At 40.2% G+C, this 8,514-nt stretch overlaps 1 pseudogene; it reads right to left on the bottom strand.

Moving 5' to 3' along the window:
* Window positions 1-4,654: 4,654 nt before the first annotated feature.
* Window positions 4,655-5,554, bottom strand: LOC131916313 (small ribosomal subunit protein uS2-like; annotated as a pseudogene).
* Window positions 5,555-8,514: the final 2,960 nt, after the last annotated feature.

The raw sequence follows: 8,514 nt of genomic DNA, 5'->3' as shown, positions 1-8,514 counted from the left end.
GAACAACAAGTACTCTGACCTGGTGAACAACTTTTTGAGACCTCAGACTTACATTGATGATAAGAAATTAATCTTGCTTCATTGGGTCTATGACTTCCCTATGCTATAATGTACCTGTTTGCCTATATAGAACCTATCTTCAAACTTGAATTAGGGATTAAAAGAAATAGGCCAAATGCATGAGAAAATGTGCTACATATAAATGGTAGGATATTATTCAGACACAGCAGTGAATGAAATCTTTTCATTTGTGACAATGTACATTCAAATAAAAATAACTGTGTTAAGTGAAATGAGTCACTCACAGAAACACAAGTGCAACATTATCCAATTCAAATGTGGAATACAAAATTTTGATATCTTTGTGTATTTTGGAAATCAGCTCTCTGTCTGATGTGGAGTTGGTGAAGATCTTTTCCCATTTAGTAGGCTGCTGTTTTGTTCTACTGACGGAGTCCTTTGCCTTATAGGAGCTTTTCGATTTCTAGAGACCCCATTAATTAATTGTTAATCTTAGTGTCTGTGCTACCGGTGTGTTACTTTCCTATGCCAATACATTCAAGGGTATTCCCCACATTCTCTTCAATGAAATTCAGTACATCTAGGTTTATATTGAGGTATTTGATTCACCTTCACTTGAGTTTTGCACAGGGTGATAGATATGAATCTATTCGCATCCTTCTACATGCTAACATACAGTGAGGCCAGCAACATTTGTTGAAGATGCTTTCCTTTTTCCATTGTATAATTTCATCTTTGTCAAAATTCAGGTATCCATAGGTATGTGGACTTATGTCTGGGACTTTAATTTCATTCCATTGATCTACTTGTCCTTTTTAATGCAAACACCATGCAGTTTAGATTACTATAGCTCTTTATTATAGCTTGAAATCAGGAATGGTGATACCTCAGGGAATTCTCTTATTGTACAGAATTATTTTCGCTTTCTTGGTGTTTTTGCTTTTCCATATGAAGTTGAGTATTGTTTTCCAAGGTCTGTAAAGAATTGTGTAGGGATTTTAATGGGGATTTCATTGAATCTCTAGATTGCTTATGGTATGATGGCCATTTTTACTATGTTAATCCTGCTGATCAATGAGAGCGGGAGGTCTTTCCATCTTCTGATATATTCTCTAATTTCTTTCTATAAAGACTTGAAATTCTTGTCATACAAGTCTTTCATTTGCTTGGTTAGAGTTATACCAAGATATTTTATATTATTTGTGGCTATTGAGAATGGAGTTGCTTCCCTGATTTCTTTCTCAGCCCATTTATCATTTGCCTATAGAAAGGCTACTGTCCAGGCAGTGGTAGCATATGCCTTTAGTCCCAGCATTTATAAGGCAGAGGCAAGCAGATCTCTGTGAGTTCATGGCCAGCCTGGTCTCCAGAGTGAGTTTCAGGACAGCCAGTGTAACACAGAGAAACCCTATCTTCAAAAAATATAATGATAATGATAATAAATAATTGAAGGGCTATTGATTTTTTTTTTAGTTAATCTTGTATCTAGCCACTTCACTAAAGTTGTATATTGCTTTTATTATGTTTAGGTATGTTCCCGGTATCCCTGAATTCTCTAAGACTTTTATAACAAAGAGCTGTTGTATTTTGTCAAAGGATTTTCAGCATCTAATGAGGTGATCATGTAGCTTTTTTTCTTTGAGTTTGTTTACATGGTAAATTACATTGACAGATTTTTGTATGTGCAGTTATCCCTGCATCTCTGGGATAAAGCTTACTTGTTCACAGTGAATGCTCTTTGGGATGTGTTCTTGGGTTGGGTCTGCCAGTATTTTCTTGAGTATTTTTACATTGATATTCATGAAGGAAATTGGTCTGTAATCCTAAAATCCAAATAATCCAATTAAAAAATGGGGTACAGATCTCAACAGAAAGTTCTCAACAGAAGAATCTCAAATGGCCAAGAAACACTTAAAAAATGTTCAACATCCTTAGACATCAGGGAAATGTAAATTAAAATGACTCTAAGATTCCATCCTACACCCCACAGAATTGCTAAGATGAAATACACATGACAGCTCATGCTGGAGAGAATTTGGAGCAGGGAGAACATTCTGCCATTGTTGGTAGGAGTGCAAACTTGTATGACCACATTGGAAGTCAATATGGTGGTTTCTCGGAAAATTGAAAATTGGTCTACCTCAAGACTCAGCTGTACCACTCATGGGCATATATCCAAAGTGTGCTCAATCATACCACAAGGACACTTGCCGAGGTATGTTCATAAAAGCTTTATTCATAACAGCCAGAACCTAAAAAAAACCCTAGATATCCCTCAACTGAAGAATGGATAAAGAAAATTGTGGTACATTTAAACATAGGATTATTACTCAGCTGTTAAAAACAATGACTTTGTGAAATCTGAAGACAAATGAATGGAACTAGAAAAAAATTATCCAGAGAACCCAGACATGTACTCACTTATAAGTAGATATTAGCTATGAAGTAAAGGATAACCATGTTACAATTCACAATTCACAGATACCAGAGTGGCTAGGAGGCTCAAGGGAAGATGCTTGGATCTCCATGGGATGGAGAAACAGAAGAGATTTAATGGGTGGACTGGAGGCAGGTGAGAAAGGGAATATGAAGGATAAGATTGGGAGGATGAAGGGGAAGAGTACTTAAAGAGATGACTAGAAAGGAGGAGCATTTTGGGGTGAGATATAAACCTAGCGCAAGGGAAACTCAAAAGAATCTAAAAGGATGACCTCAGCTAAGACTCCTAGCAGTAGCACATATGTAGCCTTTACTGACCATTTGCTGTGACCAGGCAAGACTTCCATTGCAATGATTGGGACACCAACCCAGCCACATAACTTTTGAACTACAGTCTGTCCTGCTTATGGGATGTGTTGGGGTAAGGATGACACAGAGTTTGTGAGAGTGGCCAGTGTGAAACCTATGCCACGAGTGGGAGCCTACCCCTGACACACAAAGTGCCAGGACCCAGTGGCTGGATGGCCTAGAGACCTAGCGATAGAACCAAATAACTGGAAAAAAATGTCAATGTTATGATGCCTAATGATATCTACTACACTCAAAGATTACTGCCTACCCCAATTGTCATCAGAGAGGCTTCATCCAGGAATAGATGGAAACAGATGCAGAGACCCACCATCAAACATTAGGCTGAGGTTGGAAAATCCTGCTGAAGAAAAGAAGGAAGGATTGTAGGAGCCAGAGGGTAAAGGATATCACAGGAAAACCTACAGAATCGACTAACCTGGGTTTATAGGAGCTCACAGAGACTGACTCAACAACCAGGCATCCTATATGGCACTGACCTAGACCCTCTACATATATTAGGCAATTGTATAACTTGGTATTCCTACAGGACTCCTGATGGTGGGAGCAGGGGCTATCCCTAACTCTTTGGGGCTGCCTTGCTCAGTCTTAATGCAACAGGAGTACTTAGTCTTATCTGAACTTGATATGCCATGTTTTGCTGATATCCATGGGATGCCTGCCCTTTTCTGAACAGAAACAGAGGAGGGGTGGATTGGGGGAAGGCAAAGCAGAGATAAGGGGCAGGGTACGGGAGGAGAAGAGGGAGGGGAAACTGTGTTTGGGATGTAAAATAAATAATAATTTTAATAAAAAATATTTAATATCATAGAGGTTGACAGTGAGTGGTTAAGGGCAGGATGGGAGGGAGGGACAGAGAAACATCTATCAATAAGTATTGAGTTACATTTAGGATTCAAGGTTCTAGTGGGTTATGCTGCAAAATAGCAGAGTCATGAATAGCAATGATTGACTGTACATGTCAACAATCTACAAAAATGACTGCTAATAATTTTGCCACAGAAGGTAAAACATAAATGTTTGAAGAGACAGATTTGTTTAAGTTGACACCTTGCATATTTGTACATCTTGTACAATGGCTTTAAAAACATGTATTGAAAATGTTTATGGAATTATGGTGTTATGTAAATGAATTTTATGCCTCAGGGAAATTTAATTAAGAATAAAATCCACCTGCCTCTGCCTCCCAAGTGCTGGGATTAAAGGCATGTGCCACCACTGCCCGGCTCAAGAACATATTCTCAAGGAACTAATTTCTCAAAGAAATTCTGAAAGAGAACTAATTTCTCAAAGAAATTCTGAAAGAGCTAATACAATTAATAAATAAAAATAAATACACCAAACATTTCTCTGAAGAGATGCATTTTATAAACTAAAACTATCCCCTTTTTTTTCCTTCTGTCCAAAACTATACCAAATATTTTATTATTAAATGGGAATGCAATGTAGAGCTGAACGCTTTACTGGTCTGGATGGATCTGGGGAAGAGGTGAGATGGGAGGACTGGGAGAAGGGAAGGGAGGCTGCATTTGGGATGTATTGTATGAAAGAAGAATTTAAAACAAAAACAAAAAACCTACACCAAATATTGAGCAGGTCATGGTAATGCAGAGGCAGGCAATCTCTGAATTTGAGGTCAGGCAAGTTGAAGGAGATTCAAGGTTACACAGAGAAACCCTATCTCAAAAACCCAAACAAAAAACAACTATACCAACCATACCATTGGAGAATTGAAATTGAGAGATATCAGTGACCAATGATTGTTAATTCCTGTTATGTTGTTTTGTTTTGTTTTGAGCTTGTAGGAACTTTATTTTCCGTCCACCTTTTTTCCCTTTGCTCAGGTTTCTGCAGAGGAGTTCAGGACCACTCAGTGGTGGCTCCAACCCGCTCAGTGGCCTGTGCTGTGGGAGCTGCTGTCCAGTCCTCAGTGGCTGGCTGGGCACTCAAGTCTTCAGTAGGGAACTGCTGGATGGGTACAGAGGACACCTGTACACCCTCGGACCAGTCTGCCACCTCTGGCTGAGCAGCAGTGAACTCAGGAGCTGGCGCAGTCCATTCACCCTGGAATTCCTCCTTCGTCACAGCCTTCTCAGCAGCTGCCTGTTCCTCCTTCTCAATCTCCTCTGGGTCTCTGTAGAAGTAAAGATCAGGCATAACTTCCCATGGGTGCTCATGGGAGATAGTGCCACACATGCGGAGTACTTTCCGGGCCAGCATCCACCACATCAGACCCACTGAGTGAGCTCCTTTATTGTTGCATGGGTTGGCAATGTCCATGTAACACAGAGGAGAGTGTGTTACACAGCGCAATGGTGGGCAGGTTAACATAAGATGCCTTTTTGAGGGGCTGGTGGTCAGCTCTGGGATCAGTCACCACTAGAAGCCGAGGCTCCCTGAAGGCTGCTTGGATCTGGTTAGTGAAGGTCCCAGGGGTGAAGCGGCCAGCAATCGGAGAGGCTCCAGTGGCGGCAGCAAACTTCAGCACAGCTCACTGCCCAGTGTTCCTGGAGGAGATGACGCTGACATCAGCAGGGTTCTCAATGGCAACAATAGCACGGGTTGCAAACAACAATTTCTCCCAGGTCCTCTTCAGGTTTACGATGTAGATACCATCACTTTTCCTTATGTAGATGTACTGCTCCATCTGAAAGTCAAGGTTGGTGCCACCTAAATGGGTTCCTGCAGCAAGGAATTTGAGGACATCCTCCTCCTTCATCTCCATCCTATCATCTGTTGTTGAGAGTGGTGGTGGTGGTGGTGTGCGGGTGTGCGTGTGTGTGTGTGTGTGTGTGTGTGTGTGTGTGTGTGTGTATTTGTGTGTGTCTGTACTTCCCTTCCTTCTTTGATTTTGCTGGTGTCAGATTATTTATTTCCTGTGTGTCTCTGACTCTTGCCTGCTCTTAGGACTCTTTTCCTCCTATTGGGTTGATTTATATGTGGACCTACCCCACCGGGAACTTAGGTCACCTGAGAAGAGGTGGCCTGGAACCAAGGAAAGGCAAGTGCGCACTGCTAGCCAGTTCCCCAGCCTCCCTCTTACCTGGAGACAATCAGACACAGCGGGAAATCAAGTCAAGCAAGAACTTGTTTATTGATAGGCAATAAGTCTTTTTTATACCAGAAAACCTCAGAACCCTAGGAGGGGATGAAGGAACCAACCAATCATTTTAAAGATCACCCTGTTTACAAGTTGTTTATGCCCTGACATCATCTCGTGTTTTTAGCATAAATAACTTGAGCTAACTTCCTTTCTTACTATTTGTCTTTAATCTCCATACAAACAACCCAAGCTAACTTTCTTTTAGCCATCCTTTGAATCTATTCTCTGCACAAACAGCTTAAACTAACTTCCTCTGGTACCATTTGTATCCACTCTCTGCACAAACAGCTTAAAGCTTAAGCTCTATTTATCTGAATTTCTTTCGGCACCCTCTTTGCAGCCCATGTATGCCCCACATATTTGTCCAGCCTCAATATGAGGGCATTTGCCTTGTCTTATTGTATTTTATTTTGTCCTGTTTGGCTTTCATCTCTTGGGTGCCTGCTCTTTTCTGAAGAAGAAATTTAAGGGAAGTAGATCTGAGGGATAGAGGAGGTGGGCAGAAGTTGCCCTGGAGGAGGTGGGAATAGGGGGTGGGCTGGGGGGAAGATGAGGGGGGCGGGAGAGGGGAGAACAAGGGAGTCCGTGGCTTATATATAGAACTGAACTGTATTGCAAAATTAAAAAAAAAAAAAAAAAGAAGTTACAGGAGTGGAAACTGTGGTTGGGATGTATTGTATGGAAGAAAAATCCATTTTCAATGGAATGAAAAGTACTACTGAATGGTTCTATTTTAGTATTTTAATGTATAAATTACATTTTTTTGCACAGAATAAAGTATGGTTAGAAAGAAAATGTAGGATAAAATTATGTAACTGTTAACAGAAAATGTCCAAACTGACACCTGCTATTGTTCGATGCATACAAATAAATTTAGGTTATCTTTTGTATAAAGAACGTTCTTATAAACAGTTTTTGAGTAAAGATGACTTGTTTACTATACATTGTGACCACAATCAAATTATTACTTTCTACTCCTTTACTTTAGAATGTAACATGATGTTCCAGGGAAAGTAAATCATCACTTTTTTTGTTGTTGTTGTTGTTTTTGTTGTTGTTGTTGTTTTTAACATACAACTCTCTACAGATCCTGAAACAACATAAGGGGTGCTGTTTGCTTTTGTACAATAAGCCTCACTATGATCTTTGGGAAGACTTTTTTCATCATATTGTAGATTCATTCCAAAACTATTTCCACAAGGGAATGTCTTGTGCTTCATTATGCTGAATTTGAAAGCAGTTAGCATGTTATGACAAAGTACTCCAAAACTGTTTGAGCACAAGTGTCATTAAAATTTGCAAACTGAATGCTGAGCCTTTAGAGATATGCATGAACCATCTCTTCAGATTTTAGGAAGGTTCTGTTCCCTAAATAAAATGGTAAAATGTGCAAATAATAAAAACAGCTTTGTGCATATGTTTGCTGTTCCAAAACACATATTGGCTTTTCACTCAAACAAAATAATGTAGAAGAGAAGTTGGGCCAGATAGAAGACTGACTTGCTGAATTATAAATACTCACAGAATATTCAAGATGGTCCATCTGGAAGCCAGAGGAATTTCAGTTTGAACATGGACAAAAATGGTTTAAAGCGAAACCATGGATATATGTCTACTCAGGTGGGAAAAGAAAGCTGAACCTTTAATGTAGTGTCTAGTGGTTGTAATAAAAACGACCAAAACAAAAGAGAAAATAAATGGCATGGGGTTTCTGGCCCCAGCTGATATATCTACAACACAACTGTTACAACTAAGCCTCAGGGAAGAATCATGGAAGATGGTGGGGAGTGGGGATTGTAAGACCCAGAGGACCAGGATGCCTGTTGCTATATGCTATACAGTGTCTTCTAGACATGACAAGGAAACTGCACTCATGAATTCCCAAAAATACATTCACCCAAACAAGACTGACATAGTGACAATGCCAGTATATGCCAATGTGGATGGGGGGATTTCCACAAGTCTCTGCCACTAGATGAAGATCCACAGGCAAATATGGCTGCTGAAGCAGGAAGAATACATTTTCTTCAGGGTCAAGCACCCTGATAGGCTATTTCATCCTAGTGGCCAGATATAAACGCATATACATATAAGCAACACTAAATGGACTCAACATGTTTTATAAACAATACACACATACACACACACACACACACACACACACATATAATAATATATACACAATAAAGTTAAATTTCACCCCTTTCTTTATGGTGAGTGTGCTCAAAGTCCTGGTGTCTAACTCTTCCAGAGTGATAATATAGTATTGCTGGTACCACCGAGCATCAGAAGTAGTCTGCCTGTCAAAAAGAGCAGGTACATACAGCTCTGCCTCTCTAAGACCTCTATTCTATACTTGGCCTCTGTGGTGGTTCGAATGTAATTGGCCCCCATAGGTTCATAGGGAGTGGCACAATTAAGAGGTACGGCCTTGTTGGAGTAGGTGTGGAACTAGCCCAAGAGAAAGAAGGGTGTTGCAGCCAACAAGGATCTGAAGAGTACTTTGATATCTGACATAGAGATGCAGAGTTTGGAGTTTGCCCAGCTAGTTTTCAGTTAGTCGTTGGTCCAATACTCCCATA

The sequence above is a fragment of the Peromyscus eremicus genome, chromosome 8a (genome assembly GCF_949786415.1).
Source record: "Peromyscus eremicus chromosome 8a, PerEre_H2_v1, whole genome shotgun sequence".
Classification (NCBI taxonomy): Eukaryota; Metazoa; Chordata; class Mammalia; order Rodentia; family Cricetidae; genus Peromyscus; species Peromyscus eremicus.
The sequence above is the reverse complement of the archived record's forward strand: the minus strand, read 5'-3'. Positions and strand labels throughout refer to the sequence as shown.